The sequence below is a fragment of the Cavia porcellus genome, unplaced genomic scaffold (genome assembly GCF_034190915.1).
Source record: "Cavia porcellus strain 051 isolate PalLab524CR breed Dunkin Hartley unplaced genomic scaffold, mCavPor4.1 scaffold_28, whole genome shotgun sequence".
Lineage (NCBI taxonomy): Eukaryota > Metazoa > Chordata > Mammalia > Rodentia > Caviidae > Cavia > Cavia porcellus.
In genome coordinates, this window is record NW_026947511.1 from 23,893,822 (window position 1) to 23,917,131 (window position 23,310).

The window sequence follows — 23,310 nt, forward strand, 5'->3', positions numbered from 1 at the left end:
TACTAAGTTTTTGTTCATTTGTCAAACAGAATGTCTTGTACTGTCTATCCACTTTTTATGCTTTGATTTTGTCATTTGAACAACTACTTCTAAGATAACAATATGTTAACAATATGTAATTTATCAACTAGTGATTTCTTATTGTTTTTTAAAATTCTGTATTATTTTTACCCATTTTGTTTTGCTTTTTTTCTCTAGATAAAACAATCCTATTTATAGTTTTGAAAAAAGGAAGATATAGAGCCAAAACCAAGTTGAAAATATGAAAAATAGAATAACTGAAATAGCAAAAAAAATAGGATCAGAAAGAAAATGAAAGTAGAAGAAAAGATCAGTGCACTTGAAGATAGGGTAATAGACTTTATGAAAGACAATAGATAAAAAGAATGAATTCGTGGGCTGGAGATTTAGCTCAGCGGTATAAACACCTGCCTTGCAAGCAGGCAGTCGTGAGTTCGATCACTGGTACCGATAAAAAGGAAAAAGTCAAAAAAAAAAAAAAAAAAGAATGAACTAGTAGACTCAGGAAAATATAACACGAAAGAAGAAAGAAAAAAGTGAACAAAGGCATAAAGAAAAAAATTATAGCTTCTCTATATTTCGTCCCCAAAAGAGAAAAAAAAAACAATGAGGCTAAGAAAATACTAAATTCTTCAAATTGGGCAGAAATTATAAATTTACAGATTAAAGAAGTTAATTATAAAGCAAAGAGCATAATAAGGTAGAAGAAATTTATACCCATACATCTTAATCGATCTTCTGAAAACTAAAGGACAAAAAGAATTTTAAAACAAATGAGAACACTATACATATCTATACAGGAAAAAATTCAAATAATAGTGGACTTCTTATAAGAAACAGTGATGACAATAAGGATGTTACACAATTTGCTTTTGTTTTATTTTGCTTGTTTTTTCTTTCATTTGATTTTATATCATGATGAAGTTATTCCCACACCTACATTTTAATTTATACAGCCTCATTGGGATACCTGCTTCTTATGTACAATTTCTTATTTCAGCTTAGGGAACAATAAATTTTCTTTTCCAGTAAGATACTTTAACAATGCCAAAAAAAGAGCCCAACTATGGCTTGGTGAAACTATGAGTTCTATAAATATCATAGAGTCTTTCATGTTATGTTCAGATGCATATTTTGAATAACCAAAGATTCTTCATCTAAACCTTTAACTCTGGTATTAATATGTACATTTTTGAGCTTGTGCAATGAAAATTCAACAGTATTTTTAAGTCACTGACTCTATTCACACAGAAGTTTGGATCTGATCACATATATGAACTCTATTGTTTTAATGAGGGAATGATATGCATTTCTCCTGTAAAGGGGCATTTTTTCAAATGCTCAGTTTTTTTGGATATGCAACTACTGATGGACTAGGAAGTTTCAAGGGGGTTTGTGACTGTTTGAATCATTTGACTTACATGTTCTTGGAAATGAGAAGTACACCACTTTCAGCGATGACCTTGGGTTGCTTATAAGAAGTATAATGTTTTGGTGGGTAGAGGACTTTCAATCCATGGTTGTATATTAATTAAAGTCATGCTTTAGTAATGGAGAGCAAATCAAGGCAGTGTCAGATGAATGAAAATTTAGACATTTATTACAGGCAGAATGCTAACAGAAGTCTGCTAAACAGAAAAGCAAATGAAGTTAGGGGAATCAGGAGATATCAAAAAAGAACGCATAAGAAGCAAAAGTTGGGATCCTGTTGGAAACTTTCTTTTTTCTCTTGAGTAATCTAAATTCTGTTTGATGATTTAAGTAAGAAACAACATTGTATAATGTAATTTTAATGCATGTAAAAGAAATATTTATTATAATTAATTTGGAGTGGGTAAAGGGAGATAAATGGTAGTGAAGGTTTTATACTTCACTCAAACTAGGACTTTGACTTTGACAAATCTTCACTGCAGTAGAATGAATGTGGTCTTCAAAAATATTTATGTTCTAATGTCCATAATTTGTGAGTGTGCTAGGTTACATGACAAAGTGCACAGATGTGGCAGATGGAATTAATGTGCATAATGCACGAACATTAAAGCAGGAAGATTATCTTGGATATTATTGAGATAGGCCCAAATAACAAGAAAGTAAAGCAGGACCAAAACACAAATTTATAATAGAAAGAAAGAGCAGGTTGATACGATACCAAAGGGTCGTCCTCTGAGATTGCTAAGCTTTGAAGATGAAGTAAAGGCATCTCAGGAAAGGAATGCAGGTGGGATTTAAAAACCAGGAGGAAAAGGAAACGGAATTTCCTCTAGTAGCAACAGAAGAGCTTGAAGTCTTACCAGACCCTAAATTCTAGCTCAGCGTGACTTGTGTCAAATTTCGATCTCTTGAACTGTAAGATTACAAATTATCATTTTTTCTCTTTCATAAATGTGTAGGGATTGGCTATTGCACCAAAAGACTACCACATTACCTGCCTAGTGTTTTATATTTAGTAAAAAGATACTTCAAAAATAGTGAACATTTTAAAAAACAAAAACACATCAGAAACAATGCAGACCAGAGGACATTTACTAACAGTGGTAAAAGAAAAGAAAGAAATCTCCTTTAATTCTGGTCTATTTATTCAGTAAAAGTTCACTTCAAAAGTAAAAGCAAAACAAACATACTTACATAAAAATGAAAGCTGAGAAAACTTGGGTTTAGAATTTGCATTACCAAAAATGCTGCAAGAGTTTTCAGTCTTAAGGAAAATGTGGCCAGATCTACAGGAAAGAATAAAAATTACCAAAAGTGTTATTCACAGGGATCAATACATAAAACTAATTTTTAAAAATTTTAAAGAAGCAACTGACTAGTTAAATAAAAATAATATTATGTTAAAGTTATTATCAATATAGATATAAAATATTTTAAATCACTAGTAAGAGGATGTGAAAGTGGGAAAGTGAAATTTTACTATTGTAAGTGTCTAACATTTTATTTATGTAAATAACTAAAAAACCAAAAGAGACTGTGTATAGAAATATGAACAGATATTGTGAACATTAAACCATGTTATGCTAACACATATCCTATATAGCATATAATTTGAAAAATTCAACTGAATGTATTTGAAAACTTATGTTAAATTGAAAACAATTTCTTTGAAAGACACTTTAAAACTATTTCTGCATGTTGCAACTGACTTCTTTGAATGCCATATACACAGTATTTATTAGCAAATAAAGCTTAAAAAGTCTTTATAAAATTATTAAAAACCAGATAATAAACAATAAAATTATCAAGGAGACATACTCATCATGCCAAGACACTAAAAAAGATTAAGTAAGACCTAAACAACTGCAGAGATATGCTTTTTAAATAAATTGTGCTATAGTTTGGGTCTTGGATATCTCTCAAATGCTCATATTTTAGAGACTTGGTCCCCAGGTTAGTATACTTGAAAGTGGTAGAGTGTTAGGTTTTGAGGCTCAGTAGAGGTCATTAAGCCTGTAGAGGTGGAGGGACAATGGAGTCCAAAATCCTTCTTCTGTTCTTCTCTTTCATTTTCCTGGCCATGAGGTGAGCAGTGTTGCTCTCCTATATGCTTCTTCCATGATAGGTTGCCTTGCCATAGGTACAAAGAAACCTGGTTAATTAATAATGGACCAAAATCTTTAAAACTGTGATCCAAAGTGAACATTTTGTCTTTATAAAGTGATCTTTTTACCTACTTGTTGTAGTAATGTAAGCGAACACTAACATCAAACCATTTATGTACCTGAGATATTGAGATTATTGTGTGCTGATGACTAAAATTCTAAATGTTTAAAACATCAATGTTTGGCAATGAAACAACTACATTTCCAGTACAGAGACAGTAAAAGTGTATGATTGTATGACCACTTCAGAAAATTATCTAGCTTTTTCATAGAATTAAATATAAATCTGTTCAGTAATTATGCACTTATATACTTAAGAGCCATGAAAACATGTCCAGATATGGATTATTCACAGGTTTGTCTTCTTTTAAACCAGCTTTATATGGTAAAATGCATACACAGACCTGTTTCAAACTAGAAACAACATAAATGTGTATAACAGAAAACTGAGTTTGAAAAGCTTTATTTATAAAACAGAAAATTATGCATCAAAGTTTTTTTTTAAAGCAAAGAACTGATTCATAGATCTTCCATGAACTTCAAAAACATGCAATTCATGGAGAGGAAACAAGGACAGATGTCATATTGTTTCAACTTATGTGATGTTCAGGCAGACAAAACTGATCTTTGGAAACAAAAATCAGGTCAATCATTGGCTATGAGAAGTATGAATGAAAGGGCACAGGAAAGGACTTTCTAAATAATAGAATTGTTTTAGAATCATAAGTTATAGGAAATAAGTATCTCTTGACAATGACATAGGGGATCTGTACTACAGTTTATGTCTGATTTGACTTTAGACAGGTCGCTGGATCATGGACTGTATGCTTCTTTTTCAGTTACAAAAATTTGAAAACCTGGACATTTTCAATGTTTTAAAATCTCATCTTTAGCCATCTCATTAACTTTCTGGTACATAGACTTTCAGCTTCAAGAACATCCTAAACTTTCTTGTCTAAAATCTTTGCACATATTGTGTCTGTTGCCATCATTTCTGTATTCACAAATGACTTATTTTTATAATTTCTGATTAAAAGAACTTGCCCAAAATAAGGTTGTGTGATGAGCTCATCTATGAGCCATTCAGGCAGTGTGAATATAGAACTCAAGTTGATCCAACTGAATCACACCCTCTGTCTACCATGTAACTTTCTCTACTGTATGTGCATTTGAATATATGTACACACATATGTATGTATGTATTTAACTTTTCTAACAATATTTTGATGATGTGAGTTCAGTTTTATCTGAACTAATTGAGTTTATTAAGCTTTTCTGTTTCTGTGTTTGTTTTCATTTTTCATTGCTATTAAGGAACTCTTCATTTTTTCTTTTTTAAATCAAACATCTGTATTTTAATGAAATGACTCCAGGTTCCAATAGGAGCTACTCTCTCTGCCTTATTCAGTATAGAGTGTTGCTTACATAAGGTCCTTCCTTCCTTCCTTAAGCAGAGCAAAATGCCCTACAAATTGCTAATTTGTGATTTTTGGATGGGAGTGTGATACCTTACAAAATATTTTCTACATGCATGTCCTATTTGAGCAGCACATTGTATATAAGATACTTGCTTTCTGGTTTGGATTCTTTAACAAGTCTTTCAAGAACTTTGCATCCTTGTTCATTAAACAAACTCTTGATTCTTTACCACTTCCAAAGCAACACTTTATGCTTAGGTTCAACACAATTCTAATTAACATTATAGATGCATATTTTGAATATATTACTAAATGATTAAATATTGGGATCAACCAATTCTGTTTCTGTTTTCCTATTTTATCTTTCAGTTCTATTTTTCTTGTTTATTTTAATTTCCAAAACAAAAATGAAAAAGAAAAATGGAAGATACTTCTTAATAATGTTTCTTACCACCATCTCAACCAGGGATAATCAGATCCTTTACCGCTAAGGTTTATCAGTATTCATCAACTCCTTTTTTCCAGTTAAACTTTTGAATATATATATATATATATGTAATTTTTAAATATCTAATTAGTAAGAACTAAATTGAGAATCTGCCCTTCAATGACTAAAGCACCTTGAGTGAACTTTTCCTCAAAACTCAGTTCCATTATTTATAATTAAGGTATTAAACTATTTCATGAATATTTTGAGGACTGAATAAAAGAACTAGAGGGAAGAAACTTAACTAATGCTTAACATGTGGTGATACACTCAGTATTTTATTATTTTACTTTTAAAAATTACTTCATTTGATAAATGATAGTTTTATAGCTCTTTAAGTTTTATAGCTCTTCCTTGGATTTTAGTTTTATGTCTTAGTGAACTTTTTAAAAATTATTTTTCTCTAGCCATTGCATATTTTGTTTTATGTTGATGTCCTGCTAGACTCGACATTATATAATTTTTTATAGTAGACTGCTTTCAAGGCTTTTACATTTCCAGTTTCTTTATATTGTGGGTAATTTAATTGACTTGGTGATGGTAAATTGGAAAAATGTTTTCTTTCATTATTTTTGGCATATGTTATACTTTTGCGTAGATATTTGGGGGAATGGGTGTAATGGAAGGAAAAAGAATGCAGGTGGTAGATACAGAACTCTTTTAAGAGTTCTAACAAATAAGAATAAACAGTATATTTAAAATAGAGTCTTCTCTTTGTTCTTATCTTTAGTGAGCAGCTTCCTAAAAAACTTACCCACTATGTCACAAACCTTTTTTAAAATTTTGTTTTACTGGACTCAAAACATTTGATCTACAGATATTAGTTAATTATATGAGTAACTTTATATATCAGGTTTTTTATTTTCTTTTTTTTTTTAATTTTTATTTAAGGAGAAAAGAAAAGAAAGAAAAAAAAACAGTGAAGGGGTACAAGTTATACAGATTTACAGAATAAAAAAATGCACAGTAGGAAATCACTAGTTAATGGATTACATATTGCCATCTTAGAAATAATTGTTCAAGTCACAAAATTAAAGCTTGTAGAGTGGACATTCCACCAATGATACTGCAAACAGTTCTGTTCAATGATCCAATAAAACTCTGTGATATCATTTTCTATCTTATACTTTTAAATATACATGCAGTTATATAGTTTAGAGCACTTTCTTTTCCTCTCTTTTGTACAGTGACTATTACACATTTTGGGTTTCATTGCTCCCACGGTTCTTGTTGCTTTTTTGGAAGAGAGTAAAACCAAATGTGACATAATAGAACAGAATCGGTCAAGTCAAAAGGGTGGACATAATAGATAATATAAAAACATAATACAAGGTGATCAACAATGGTTACCCTAATGCCTCCCGCTATTTCTAATAGAATTGCCTATATCATTAGTTGTAATACAATTGAACAAAACCGTAAAGAATAAAACCGACAAAACCAAAACATTGGAGACATTGTAGGTCTTCAAAAGTAGATAAAAGTTAACGAGAATGGGCGTTGTAGTGAATCTCATTATCTTCTCAGCTGATGCCTAATATTTTCTTAAAATCTAGTTATAAATTGACTCTTCCACTATTCATAATTCCACAGTACATTTTCTAATGTGTGAAACATTAGAATTTTTTTTTTCAGTTTTAAGCAAAGCATAGTATTGCCTCCAATTGATAAATTGGCTCATGAAAGATCTAAAATTTGCCACATTTCTTCATACTTACATAGTTTGTTATTTTTATGACTCAGAGAAAGGTGTAAGTTTTAAGAGCAGCTGCAACTGTGAAGTAATACTTCTGTTATGTACCTTGCAAAATTGAGGAAGCTTTGGAAATGAAGGAATTGTCTTTGGTTTTGCAGTGTTTTATTAGATCATGAGTAGTACATTATTTAACAAACCTGTTCTCTAAAGAAAACAGAAAAACAGAGGCTAATTTTCACAACTCTAAGGATCATATATTTTAGCAAGACTTGGTAATTTCTATTAGTATTACTGGAAGTTGTAAACAGGGAAACAAAACATGTATATGTGGACATACATTACATCAAATACATTAATAGTAACAAATTTTTAGATAGATAGTTCAGGGTAAGCAGCTGAAATGCATTTTTATACAAAAAAATCTAATCTGTATATAAAATGTTTTCTTCAGATTCGATCTAATATTCAGATTCTGTAATGCTTGATTTACAAATCAAAAATGTCTTTTAAATGATTCTTTAGCTACATACAAGGAATGGTAAGTTATTTTATTCCCTCCTGGCACTGACTGTTTGAATATATTTTCTATTAAAACTGTATTGGAATTTTCAACACATATTTGAATAATGTAACATATTTTCATTTTTATTTTACCAGTTGTGCATGTCTAAGAAATAAGGAATTTATAAAGCTGACTCAGAAAAATAATATACACTGAATAGCAAAGAGAATATTGTTAGATATAAAGAGAATCAGGTTGACCTATTTTTTCACTAACATTTTAAATATGTGGATGTTAATCATAACCCATTAAGAGAAATAAATCCATTTGTTTGTAAATTAATGTACTGTAGAAGAATAAGTTCCAGTAATATTTAATTTTTTAAACATGCTTGAATACATACTTCACTGAACTATTTACAAGTATGTAAAGTCTGTTTTACTATAAATAATGCATGGTAAATGAAATATGCTAGAGGCAATTGGAAAAGGGTGAGGGGTTATAATTTTAATTAAAAAGCAATCTTGACTATTGCAAGCAAAACAAGTTTTGGAGTGACGTTCATCTGGAGATATATTGGGATGCTGAAAGTTGGTGATTTGGGTGCAAAGTAATTCTCAAGTTTGAAATAAAAAATTACTTGATGTAAAATATAGAAAGAGTAATTTCTCTATATCTTAGAAATCATTTATGTGCTAGAAATAAGATTTCACAATAAAAAATTAGCAATTGAACTTGCATATCAAACTCTTATTTCTAGTAATTAGAATTTAGTATTTAGAATGAAACAACATATTTTTAGTTTTACTGTATGTCTTTATTGCTGTCATCTCTGAGTAATAGTATTGAATTTTATTATTTAAGTCTAGAAGAGTTCATGTATGCACCTTAGTTTTGTTTTGTTTTATGCACAAACATAAATGAAAGAATAAAATTCTTCATTCCATTAATTAAAGGTAAAATGTTGAAATTTAGCTGTGTCTCTGTGTAAGAATTATGCCTTAATTTTTAATGTAATAGTAATATATAAAAGATATAATGAATAATACAATGTATTCTTGAGTTTTCTCTGCCGTCATTAAACAATAAATGTTACCAGCATCAATTTGGCTATGTTCTTTTTAGGTGTGCTACATATAATATATGTATTAAATAATATTATTGCTCTTACATTTGAAGTATCTAAATTATATTTTTAGGAGACTGGCTTTTTGCTTAAAATTCTATTTGTGTGATACATTCTTATTTTGGAAATGTAATTCAATATATTCATTATCATATAATAGGGAAGCCAATTTTTTAATTTTAAAAATCTCATGCACATAAAAGAATATATTTTGATTTCACTGTAGTTTTTCCCTTTTCTGTTTAATTTGAGTCTCTATTCACTTCTATTTTTCAGTGTCCACTTGCTTCCTTCTATGAAAAGTTTGTTCTTGTTTTAGACTATTTAGATAATGCAATATTTGTTTTCTTTTTGAATTTAATATACTTTACGTACTCTAGACCTCAAGCACTATTTTGTTATTTTATTTTATACACTTTTTCATAAATAAAAGTTTTGATTTAAATGTGATCCAGAGACCATTATTCAATCATAGCACTAGGTACATGAAAATATGGAAACTAAAATTTACTCTTAGTAGTCGGTGCAGATGTTATGACAAATTCCTAATTAATTTCTGGGATGTGTATATTTATTGACATAAGAAAAATATTAGATATTATAATCATTGAAATTGAAGTCCCTTGGTTGAACTTTACCATTAAGTAAAGTTAACCATATTTGTTACCTTTTAGAAAATATTCTATTTTTAATTTACGTAGAACACTTATGGGGCATGCGCACTGGATTTTGTCCAATGCTTTTTCTGTGTTTACAGAGATGATTACATCATTTTTCTCTTTTGTCTGTTTACGTGGAGAATTATATGGATTAATTTTCAAATGTTAAGTCACCTTATTTTCTTGGATAATATCCTATTGCTTATGAACATTATCTTTTTTTATATACTCTATTGAATTTGCTACAATTTTGTGGAAAGATTTTAGATTCTTGTTTATGTCAGATGTTGCATTATAGTTTTCTTTACTTATAATACTTTACCCGTTTGGGATATATATATCCCAAATCATGCTAACTTCATAAGAATACTTAAGAACTATTCTCTTCTCAACTTTCTGTAAGAAATTGTACTTTTTATTCCACAACTCTGGCTTAGAGCTTTTATTGTAGGGCATTGTTAAACTAAGAATACAATTTATTTAACAACTATTGGGCTATGTTAATTATGTTTTTATTCTTGAGGGTTCTTTTGTAGTTTGTAGCCTTCAAATAAATTTTCTTTCTCACATAAACTGCCTAATTTGTTGATATTAGCTTGTTTATACCCTCATGTTATTATTTGAATACCTATAGAATTTATTGAGTTGCTATTTCCCTGATTTTTCAGATATTTATATTCTGTTCCATCTAAATAAGGAGAAATTAACTAGTAATATGCTTAATTAGTAGTAATTTCAAAATAAATAGAAGAGCATACAAATATTTTTGATAGAATCTTGACCTGGGAATGTGGAGACAGAATAAGAACTATTACAGTTTAGAGCAAAGATTCAATAAAAACAAAAGTTTTATTTACCAGAAATATTTTTTACCACTAAAATTTGTTCTCAGGTAAGTCAGAGATGCTTATGTAAGAAAAACAGAAGAAAGTAAAACAAGCACCTAATATGAAAGTGTATTCTTTTCGATAATCTTGAATCAAACACTGATGAAATTTGACAGGTGTGTGTTTTCTGTAAATAACTTTATAGCTTGAAATTACAAAGTCAAACACAATGAGTTCTTTTTATCCTAATCTTCATTATTTTTGTTCATTTAGGTTCCATGTTACTAATAATATGTCTGTTTACTTTCATATATGTTGTAAGGATATTTCTAAATGAAACAAATCACAAATGAGCTTAAATCTAAGTTTATGTGAGACTTATGTAACAAATTGCAACATGACAAAATGGTTGTGTTTAGGATCAACACAAATCCCCATAACATTTGATGAAATGTTCTGTCCTCTCATCACCAGTGGTAGTTACAGATAAGCAGTGGCACAGTTGTCATCTGTGTATTAGCAACATGGCCTATAGTTTTACTGTACGTATGGAATTTAACTGGAATGTTGGTGTTGAATAAATGTTTTACTCTTTGGCCCACTGTTGTGAGCTACTGCTTAGAATTTTATATGTGTCACTGAAGTATTATTACAAAAGTGAGTTTAAAAAGAGGACTTGGAGAAGTGAAAAGTGATTGCCTATAATAATACAGAGCATGTTTACTTTCCAATATATTCTTAATTTTAAAGCTGACACTACCAAATACATGGAAAAGAAGGTTATAGGACACAAAGAGAAGTATAGGTTTAGGAATTTTTGTCCATTGGACACATCAGTACAATATGAGAGTATATATTTTGATGGAAATGGGCTATCTACTTGTAATATATAACTTTATAAACTATTTTATATACATTGTAGAGTCTTCTGTGCTGGATCTATTGCTTCTGAATCACCTTCAATATTCCTTTCCTTCATCTATATTTTATCAATATTTTCATCTCAATAATCTTTTGGAATAATTTCCTTATTGACTTTTGTATTCCAATGTATCCAACCTTTTAAACTATCTCCTAACTTATCAAAAATCATAGATGTTGTTGTATCACTTTTTGGAATGGTGGGGAAAGGGCAAAATGAATAAAACTGTGTTATTTCAAATGGCCTCTTTCTTCATAGCAGTTGTTTTTTGGTTGCTGTTAATGACTGTTGTTTTCCAGAGTTCCGAAAAATTTGGTTCCAAAGGTACTTGTTCATTTTTTCTTGTCTCTGTGGGTGCATAAAAGATTGAAGCTGTCTGCTCTTCCAATTTAGTGACATAATTCTCAAGTTCTTTCTTTTACTGAGAACATTTCAGTTGTCTTTTCTTCACCCCAAGTGATTAGCACATGGTCCCATTTCCTTGATATATACATATATGTATATATCAGCTAAACAGTATGCATTGAGATTTAGTTGTGTATTGAACTTTCTTGTGCCTGTGGAAGTCTTTGGGTTGAGGTATTGTATTTTATTCTTCCTCTTTTATACTTAAACTTTTAAAAATGAATTAGTTCTATTCTCCATGGTGAAAAATTCAACTGATTTGAAAAGTCTGTGAGCTAATTAGAATAGCCCTGTTTAGCAATAAATAATCAAAATACACGGTAAATGTTTAAATTTAAAAAAAATACATTAAAAGGAACATGACTATTTGTTTCCTCAAATAGTTCCTTAATTCTGATCAGTGCAAACACACCAGTCTTTCTCACCACTTCCTGAAGCGATTCTGGAAGTCCTCTGTCATGTCTTTGATTGTGCTCCCCTGGCCGCCCCATCCCCTGATAGTTCAAAAACTTTTTCAGTCTTCTTGATTTTAAGCAGAGAACAGAAAGCACAAGGGCCCAGATCTGGTGAATGAAGAGGATGAGGGCACCACAGAATGCTCTTGTGTGATAGAAATTGCTGTAGACATTTGAACTGATTCAGGAATTCAAGGCGGGCACAACAGAAAAGACACAAGAAGACTTTTAGAACTGCTTTAGAAAGGGGCAAAAACGCTGCATAAGTGAGCATGTGTGTGGCAAGGAAACTAATTATTAGGTCCTGACCTAGATTCCTGATCTCACAAATGAGTGTATGGCAGATGTTTAAATAAAATGTGACAAGTTACATGGTTTTAGGGCTCCAGGAGGGTCAAAACCCTTTAGTTAAGCTTGAGACTCTGAGGGCTAGACAAAGACTTCTCTGGACTGCCCACTTTATTTATTAGGCCCAAAAACAAGGGGCAGGGAAACTGAGGAAAGCATAGGCAATGAGCAGGACCTTGGGAGTCAGTTCAAAAACATCTCCAAGTTAATGAATCATTTAGTAGATTTAGTAGAACTGTCTTATGAAGACATGGTAAAAGTGAGACTGTAGGAGTAATTCCTGCAGCTGCAGTCTCTATTTACTTAATTGATGTTTGAGCCAAGTGTCCGCAGCTGAGGCCTTATCTTGCCGTTTGAGGAATCTGTGGCCTCACAGGCCACTACCGGCCTCAGCCAGGACCAGTGATTCATAGAGGTTCACTTACTGTGAATCAGCTCCCGTCACCAGGCAAGGGACTGAGGCCTAGCACAGACTCACAGATAAACATAGAAAGCCAATAGTAAAATTCAAATCCTGCTCAGAGCCACTTCATAGTGGTCACCAACAACTAATGGCAATGTGCCTTTCACTTTTAAATTAATTTATTCATTCAGCATGATTATTCATAACACTATGTAGTGTAGGAGTCCAAGGGGATTAAAAAGTCATGAAATTAAGGAAGTCATACTTTGGATATAACTGAGATTCTTAGCAAATATCTCCTAAGGAGAGAGAGCTCTATTGTCATGGAAAGGGATGCAACTACTCTCAGGGAACTTGCTTCTACCTTTATCTCTCAGCATTCCTACCTCCAGCACTTTGCTTCATGTTTGCTTTGTTTTGTGTTTAACTTCAAGACTAAGACATCACTGTAGAAATATATTGGTTACATGTCATAAAAGATACTTGAGCAAAATAGGAACTATAACACATTCTGCTCTAGGGTAAAAATGTTGTTCTTTACACATGGTATTGTTTGAGATACAAACAAAATGTGCACCTTATGGAAGACAGTCTAAAAGCCACAGGTAACTTGAACTTACAGGCACTAGTAGCTGCATCATAGAAACCTATAATTGTGTCCCCCTGGTTACTAAAGATTGTGTCCTCTAGTTAAGGTGGTAGATGTTATTTTCATTTGCTTCTCATCCCCACAAAGTTGCCTTTGTCTCAGAAATGGTCAATAACCATTTTTACAATTTGTTATGAAATTAGCCCTGAGAATCAGTAGAGCTTTTAGGAAATTGTATATCACTGGTTTAATTCTACTAGGTTAATGTCTTTCCCCTACAGTGTGTTGAAGACATAGGCTTGAAAATTGATTTGACAAACAAGCAAACACATGGTGAACTATATTTTCAGTAGATTATATTTAAGCAAGTCTGAGGAGTAATTGCAATACATTTTCCTTTCAGAAGAATCTGCTGGTTGCCATTATGTCCATCTTTCTTACTCAGTGTGTTATATATGCCTCCTCATTCTCTTAAGATGAGAGTGTCACTATCCAGCTAGTTTCCTCATTCACAAATTGGAGGGAATGTCTATAACATTTCTTTGATTCTACTTAGATTTCATGTTCTATAATTATAATTTTAATTGTTAGCTTCATTAAGATTATTATTTATAACATATCAAACTTCACAACAGACATTTAATGAGACAGTTTATGTGAAAATGTTTTGTTTGCCTATATTAAGAAGGCAACTGCTTGCTGAATGTGGGGCAAAAGTTTGTCATTCCAGTACTCTGGGAGGCTGAGGTAGAAGGCTTGCAAAATTTAGCCTGGCAATTTAGTGATTTAAGAAGACTCTGTCTTGGCAGGGCAAGAGAACAAGAAGTCACCAGGAAGCAAGCCCTCCCTGTGTGTTGTCACAATGTGTGGGCTGCTGGGGGAGAGGTAGATGCCAGTTCCTTCTGGAGTGCAGATTGGGAAACAAGAGCCCACTCACCATTATATGGCCTTGAAGCCTTATAAAATTTTCACTCATTAATTGGAATGGCTTTATTCTGGGATGTTTGATATCATGGCCGGTGATGCAATGAACAGCCACTTTGAAGAAAATAAGACATAATAACAGCTAGTGCCGATTTAATAACATCTTGTCTTAAAGCCACACCAAACTATGGTTCTTCTGTCTCCATTGATTTTATCATGTTGTAACTTGCTGGATTTTATCATATGTGGTAGTATAAACAAAAATTGTTATAGGCAAAGAGATAATATTGAAACCATTGATCATTTTTTCTGTTAGTTGGTTCTAAATACTCTTCAATGCTTTCATCCACTTGAATGGTGTTACACTGTCTTGATATGTTTGATGCTATAGCATATGAAGTTATATTCAAATATTTCAAAGAAAAAAACACTATGGTAACTACTATTAAGTTGGGTTATTTGGTGGTGAAGCACTAGGTTGCTGAAAGTGTTATGCTTTAACCAGTATTGTTATGTTGTTATGCCCCCTTTTATCTTATCCTCTCCCTTATTCATTAAAAAATTACTTAATTTTTAAAAAATATATCAACCAATAAAAAATGTTCCTGGATCTGTAGGGAAAAAGAAACCCTTTACAACTGTTGGTTAGAGAGTAGACTAGTACAAACACTGTGGAAATCAGTGTGGAGATTCCTCAAAAAATTAGGATTAGAGGTTCCATTCAACCCAGGTATTCCTCTTCTGTGTATCTTCTCAGAAGGATTGAAAAACATCACACAACAGTGACATATGTGAAACCAAAAGTTTCAAAATATACAATAGTCACTGTGAAATGGGAGGAAACTTCAAAAAAAGAAGAAACTAACATAGGGGAAAAGAGAAAGGATAGAAGGGAAAAGAAAAAAATGCAAGTTAGTTATACCATTAGTGTCACTTAGTTCACTGAACAGGAAAGGTTGTGCTAATATTGATTGAAGAAATTTTTATGCCCGTATTTTGTACTTGAGTGACTAAAGATAATGATGTGTAATTTATCAACAATTGTTATTTTTTCATTATTTTGTTGTGAAAATTTGTTTTACCTTTTCTTCTTAATATTAACAAATAAAGTAAAAAAAAAAAAAAAAAAGAGCCCACTCACACCTCCACTGTAAGTGACCAACTGATCTGAAGAAACACAGGCTGTGATGATGGCTACTGAGGTGGAATACAGTTTAATGCTTTTGTTGTTTAATGCTTCACTGATTTTGCATGTCTAAGACCAGTAGTTTGATCATCTATTTGGAGGATAACAATACGCAGTGTATCATCAATGGGGGATCTCCTTCTGAGGGTGGTGGTCATTACCAATTCCTTATCATCTTGTTTTGAAGTCCTGTATCATTTTCATTGTTTTTCTCGGTTGGGTTTTATTTTGTTTTGTTTGATTTTGTTATATCCAATGACATGGGCAGCTATTTCAAAGATTAATAAATACATTGTGGTAGCCATTTTGGATTTTCTCTTGTTTAGTTTTGAAGTTCTTTATTGCATTCATTGTTTTGTTTTTATTGGTTCTATTTTGTGCTATTCTGTTTGATTTTCACTATGTCTGAGAGTATCTGTAGCTGTACTGAAAACAAGAAGAGACATTATGGTAACCACTGTTGGTTTTCTATTGTTTTGAAGTCCTATGTCATTTACACTGATTCGTTTTGATTGGCTTTAATCTATTTTATTTTGTTTGCCTTTATTCTCTTTAAAATAAAAATAAGTCTCAAGAAGATTCTGTCTTAAAATAAAAATTATAAAAATGGCTGGGGATAAACCCCTGGTACCAGATGAGGTAGGGGGAGGGGAGGGAAAGAGAGAAGGGAGAAAGAGGACAGAAAGGAGAGAGAGAGAGATAGAGAGAGACAGAGAGAGACTAGTGTTATAATACTTGTTTTAAGAGGTTCATAATATATTAAGTACAAGGTCAAGAGAGTCAGCAGATATGTTAACTCTTAAGTTTAATTCAAGTAGAAATAGTGGACTTGGGTAGGTAGTATGCATATACATTTTATTCGATGTTTATGAAGTTTAAACACCTGGAAATTTTGTATAAGCATCTGAAATTTAAAAATGACAACTCTGAGTTTATAAGTAGTAAAAATCAGCTGAAAGTGCAGACTGGCTGCCTTTTTTGGGGGACTCTCATTCACTAGTTCCCTAGAGTTTGTCTCATTTCCGATGAGACTCATAGTCACTCTACCTACTTTTAAAAACATGAACCTAGTTTGGAAGAATAAAATGGGCTGTTTGCAGTATCTAGTCCTTATACCTGGGTAAGATAGAAAAGATATTTCAGGCTTATCTTTTAAAATATTTATAAAATTATCCTTAGTACAATATTCTTATTGAAGAGAAATAAGTAGATATTTTCTATAGTCAATTGTGTGTGTGTGTGTGTGTGTGTGTGTGTGTGTGTGTGTGTGCATGTATGTATGGGTGTACCTCTCTCTGTTTAAATTGCCCAGGCAAAAAGTTGGAAGATGAACAAAAATGAAATTTTAGCATTGAAAAATGTATATTCAAATCTCATGATGAATTTTCAACACAGGATTTATGTATTTGCTTATAAATTTCTGTTCTTAACACATTATGCAAAGAATCACACAGCAATGAAATTCCAATATTTAGAGATTAAGAGATTATTGTAGAACTTAATGTCTTTTCTCTAATTTATCTATGTAAAGCAGTCATAACATTACATACACTAATCATGATCTTGGTGGTTTGTTAGATTTCAAAAGATAAACTTTCTGAAATAGCTTTCTGATTGTGTTACTGAAGTTAAAGACAATTAGTTCCTCTCACTATTTCAAATTTTATTTTAAGGAAAATGTGCCTTTTTAATTTTAAAAATATGTATGGACTATCCTCTGAATATGAAATGATAATAATTAACCTTTCGATTTTTTCTCAGTGTTCCCCAGAAGAATATGAAATATCCTGTAGGATTTTCCCTGTTTAGTCTGAATCATTTTAAGTAATACAAATTATGAAATCAACTGTTAAAGAATTTAAGTGTTTTTTAAAGGCTTACACATTAATATTAATAATAAAGAATAATGTTAATAATTATGCAATTCCCATCTAATACCTAAGTAATTTTTTGTTTTTGTGTAAACATTCTAGCCATTAAAGAATTAATTACAGTATACTGCAAGCTCATCCTGTAACACATTAAAAATTGCAAAAAAATACTCTATTGAATTCTTTCAACTACAACCAATGAGAACAGCACTATAACTATCTTTTCATTATAGCTCAAATCTGGCACCTAATATTTCCTTAAATATGTTTACAAACATTTATGAATATAAAAGTAACAGTGTTTAAAACAATATGCTCCTTTCTCTTTTAGAAGTCTTATTTTTTAGTTGATGATTTTCATTTTAAACCAATTTATTGTATTTTCTTTTCAAATAGTAAACTGAGAAAATAAAACCAATTTACAGGTCAAAGAATAAATGTGCTAAATATATTGTGTTAATGTTTATGAATCAATTAGAAAGATAAAAGTGAGTAATAAACATGACAAAACAGGTTGCAAAAGGAAACACACACATCTCCTGCTTCATTAAGGTACCCTTCTAGTTTGGTGTTTGTGTAGCTCTTTTATAATATTGCATAAACCCTTCCTTTGGGAACACAGATTGTTAAAATAGAAGTCTAAATGAAAATGGCAAAATGAAATGACTGCCCTCCTGGAACGTCCAGTTTTCCATTCACTTCCTACTTTCAATGTATCAAAATCTGGTTTCTGAGAATAGATACTCATGGGGATTTTCTGAATGATAGGCTTCCAGTTTATTGATACTGTATATTTCTTTTCATTAAACAGTAAATTCATATTATTTGACTAACAACTATTTCTAAATATTTGTTAAAATTAAAAATTTATTATTTTCATATTAAACATTCTCTAGGTAAAACAGATAAATTGATTTTATAAATGTTAGGACATTTCAAAATAATATTAAAATAGGGTTTTGCAAAGATAATGTTTAATGAAACCAAATTAAAATCTATGTCTAGCTAAAACAAATTGAGATATGGGGGAAATTTCTATGGAAATGTGTCATCTGAAAGAAAAGATCTTGAATAAGTGATAGGTAATATTTTTAAGGAAAGACAACAATATCGATAAAGGCCTAAAAATGAATATCACGCTTATTAAAGTTAAAATATGTTTTTAATTTCCCTTTTATTTTGCTACAATTACAATTATGATTCATAAGTTTAGCCAGACTTTTTTTTTTATCAAAAACATCATTCTTGGGCTGGGGATTTAGCTCAGCGGCATAAGCACCTGCCTTGCAAGCAGGCGGTCCTGAGTTCGATCCCCGGTACCGATAAAAAAAGAAAAAGACAAAAAAAAAAAAAAAAAATAGCAAAACTAATAAACTTTAAAAAAAAAAAAATCATTCTTTAATTTTACTTTTTTTTTTCTTTTTCTCTTTTTTATCGGTACTGGGGATCGAACTCATGACTGCCTGCTTGCAAGGCAGGTGCTTATGCTGCTGAGCTAAATTCCCAGCCCCTCATTCTTTAATTTTAAGAAAGTATAATGAATTATTGTTTCTGGATGTGGTGAATTAGGTTGTGTATGATCAGTATCATCTCTAATCATAAAAGCTAGAGAAAAGATATTATTTTAACAAAAAAAACCAATAAAAATAAAAACAGAAATACTGAATTTGTGCCATTAGAGAACTACTGAGACAGCCAGTTCTTTAGGGACCAGATCCAAGAGAAAAGAAATACATTGTGGTTAAGATTGCTAGATTTAATAAATTAAAATACTTAATACTGAGTTAAATTTGAGTGTCAGATAAAAGGTACATAATTATTAAGTTTTTCTAGACTCTCAATTTTGCATGCATCCTGAGCTTATCATGATCCAGTAGTATGAATTCCTGAGGACATTTATCAGCTTAGTACAGATGCCAAAAGGCTAAGGACCTGGACACAGATTAGAAAATAAGAGACAGAAAAGCCAGAAAGAGTTTAGATATATCGTAAACCTAGAGTATAAAATATTTTGGGGGTGGCCAAAGGATCCAAAGCTTAATAAACCATGACTGAACAAAAGACCAATGTGGAGACGTTCTAATAGCTGATGCTGATAGTTTTTCTATTTACTAATTTAGAAAGGTTGAGAAAGGGACTATGAAGCCAAACAGAAGAATGAGAAAACAAAATACATATTGCCTTCTATGAAAGCTTAAGAAGGCAAACTTTGGAGGAGAATGTGAATGTTTCAGTAGGCTATCAACTTGGCTGGCCTGGAAATTGCACAGAGGATTAATCAAGCACTATTCTGGATGTGTCTGGTGGGTCATGAATGTGACTGGGGTCTACATCTAGTCCCTTACCTCTTCCTCTCTGGTGCTGTCCCCTTTTGCTTCATGGCCGGCATTTTTATACCATCATGCACTTCCACCATGAGGTGGCTGCTTTGCAGCCAGGCAAACATGGACTCAATAGCCTGAAATCTTGAGTGAAATTAAACCTCCTTTCTCCATGTCTCAGAAAAAGAAAAACTCAGTAATATAGTCAGAAATCCCAGTCTGCAGTATTCATAAAATTTGGAAATCACAGAGCTCTACAAACAAGTAAGAGAGTAAATGAGTCAGTTTGAGGGTAACACTCTAAATGCAGCCTCAAACTAATTTAGTCACTGATTTCACTACAAAGATCTGTCATTCTTTTGCTTCTAGGAAGATAAGGTTTACTCCTATAATAAGATTAGGAAAAATATGGTTCTGTGCAAAACCTGTACAATTTTTAAGATTTGGTTAAAAAAATTACCAGTCATACCAGGAGCAAAATAAAGCACCTAGAGTAAATAAGGCAAGGCCTAGAATTAGATCTCCAAACTGCATATTGAAATAATTAGTCTCAAAATTAAAATAACAGTGATCAATATATTCACTGATATATTCGATATTTTCTTAGAGGACTAGACTTCATAGATGTAATAAAATGAAAATTCTAGAGAAGAGCAGGAACTAAATGAAATTAAGAATTCAGTAGTTAGTTTACCATATTAGAACATATGTTAGGTTAAAGAGAGAAGAGTAAAATTCTGGGGCGCACTCAAAAAATGGAGATTAAATCTAAAATAATGTGGAAGGCATTTTACAAAAATAAGAAACTCTGAATTATTTTTAAAGGCAGTTCACATAAATAGAAATGAATATTATGTCTATAAATTGAACTACTTGATAATGTAAAAAGGATACTCCTCAAATTTGCCATCAATTTAATGCAATCCTCTTCTAAAGTCCTGTATCATTTGTGTGTGGATATAAATGTTGAAATTGTAGCTGTACAATTCATATGGAAATGGGAAAAAGCCAAGATAATCAAAGTAATCTTGAAGAAGAAAAAAGCACAAAGGACTTAAACATATCAAGGAATATAACAATGTTCAGTAATATTGGTGAAGTGATATTTAAAATAGTGGACCAAAATACAGAATTTAGATGTCTATTACCTATTTGTCATCTATCTATCTATGTCTCTCTCTCTCTCTCTCTCTCTCTCTCTCTCTCTCTCTCTGTCTCCTACACTTTATTTCTACAAAGATATTCAAAAATAATGCAATGAAATGACTGTTCTTTTAAGTAAATATTCTCAGTCAATTGAATATTATGTGAAAAAGTTAATATATCTTAGCTTCTTATTTCATATGAGTTTCACATAGGTCAAGAGCAAAACATAAAGTATTACTAAAAACAATTTAGCAGAATACTTCGGCAAATAATGAGAACAGGCAAAGATTTCTTAAATAGGATTCATAATGCAGTATGCATGTGTATCTCATAATGTTGCATTTCTACTACTAGTTTATATCCAACAGAATTTTTTGTGTGCTACCAATTGATATGTGTATGAATATTCATAGTGGCATTATGCAGAATAACCTGAAAATAAAAGTAATGCTAATGTGTTTCAATAGTAGAGAGGGTTAATGTGTTCTGTAATATGCATATAATTAAATACCATACAGAAATAGAATTTCTAAAATAGTTCATGAGAGAAGACACAAGAACAAACTTTATACACTTCCATGTATACGATTTAAAAATAAGAGAGGCATAGGTGTACTTAATATTTATGGGGACAATGACTAGGAGAGATATAAGGGCCTCTGGGTGCTGGGAAATTTCTGTTTTTTTTATTAATTTCAAAGTGAATCATATAAAGGGTGTCCAAAATATTTGGCAAATATTTACATTTTCAAATATTTTGCTACAGAAAAACATATACTACTAATCCCCCTTAAAATAATTTTCTGCACCTCAAATATACTTATCATTCCTATCACTTTCAGAAGCAGTTCTGTAAGTTTTTTCATGAGTATCTTTAGGAGGTATGACAAAAATATGGTGAATAGCTGCTGTCAAGTGCCATTTAATGAAAGCATTGTGATTTGCCTTTACTGTTTGATTTTATTTAGGATGTTAAAGCAGCCACAATAACACAACCAAAGGCCTTCACACAAGAAGATTTCTAAAGTTATTTCAGAAAGTGGCAAGAGCAATAAAATGTGTTTAGGGCAAGAGGATGTATTCTGAGGGACATTAATGGCACTATGTCTTTTACTATAATAAATTACTTTTTTTTTTTTACCATTTTTTGGCCACCCCTCAAAAAAAAAACTGCATAAAATAAATATGGGAAATATTTTTTCGCATTGATAGCCCAAGTTTGAATAATTGAAAAATTCACAGAACTCTAAGAGAGGCAAAAGATACAGTAGGGGAAAAAAGTCAATATAGGTCAATACCATAGACCCATGAGATCAAGGTGCAGCTTTTGAGTGATCACTAGGTGTGAGTTGGAGAGTTTGGAATTTTAAACCATCATTATAAATTATTGTTTCTTTATATTCTGGCCAAGAATCAGATCCAAACTGCCAGGTGTCTTCACATATGAACACAGAACTATCCCTGCCTCGAACTAAGAAAATTTTGTTTTATAAATATTTTAATAGCATATGAAGTCCTAAAATTTAAATATAACATTATTATATGACCCAAAAACACAACTGTGGTGATACACTCAAAGAAATTTGAGAGCAGGAATTTAAATACAGAGTCTTGCAAAGAACAAAAAGTATATACATGTCAGAAGTGTGGGATACTGACCAATGTCTGGACGCTAAAGACCACCACTTTGAGAATCTCTTGTAATTGTGGAGGCCAAAGGTAACTTGTATTAATTTCATGATCTCAATAAATTTAGTACTATATATTTATACATTTTTTCTGATGTATAATTTTTTGGCAGACTCTGTATACACAAACCAATGGCTGTAACAACATTGTTCAGAGAGCAAAAGGAGAAGCAACTCAAGTGTCCACAGCAGGTGTATGCACACATCAAATACGGTACATGTGTACAATGGAGTGTTAGTCACTGTTACCTAGGAGTGAAATGTGTGACACAAACAAACCTGGAAGACATGCTAAATAAGATAAATTCAAAAGGAACACTATGTGATTCCAACTTTGTGATGTAACGAGGCTTGTAAACTTCATAGAGACAGATACTGCTTGTAACCAAGGACTGCGCAGAGTGTGTAGCGAGGAGTTAGTTTTTCTTGAATATTAAATTCCAGTTTACAAGGTTGAAATAATTCCTTAGATTGAGTACAGTGGTAATTGCACAAAGTTTTTTATTTTAAAAACAAAAGATAGAAATGCTACAGAATTTCAAAAAATAGGGAAATTAACACTTGTTAATGTACTACATATTGTTATCTTAGAAGTAATCGTCCAGGTTACAAGATTTAGGCATGAAATTGATCAAACAATGAGAGCAAGCTGTTCTTTATGACGATCTTGCAGCGATTATTTGTATAGTTATCTATTAACATTTTGAGTGCATTTAATGT

At 31.5% G+C, this 23,310-nt stretch overlaps 1 long non-coding RNA gene across 2 annotated transcripts in view; it reads right to left on the reverse strand.

The window, feature by feature from the left end:
• The window catches only part of LOC134473849 (uncharacterized), a 217,981-nt gene that overhangs the window by 129,953 nt on the left and 64,718 nt on the right, over nucleotides 1-23,310 (reverse strand). For both annotated transcript variants that reach the window (XR_010044312.1, XR_010044313.1), the window contains one exon: nucleotides 2,647-2,738. This is a non-coding gene — a long non-coding RNA (uncharacterized LOC134473849). The remainder of the gene's footprint in view (nucleotides 1-2,646; nucleotides 2,739-23,310) is intronic.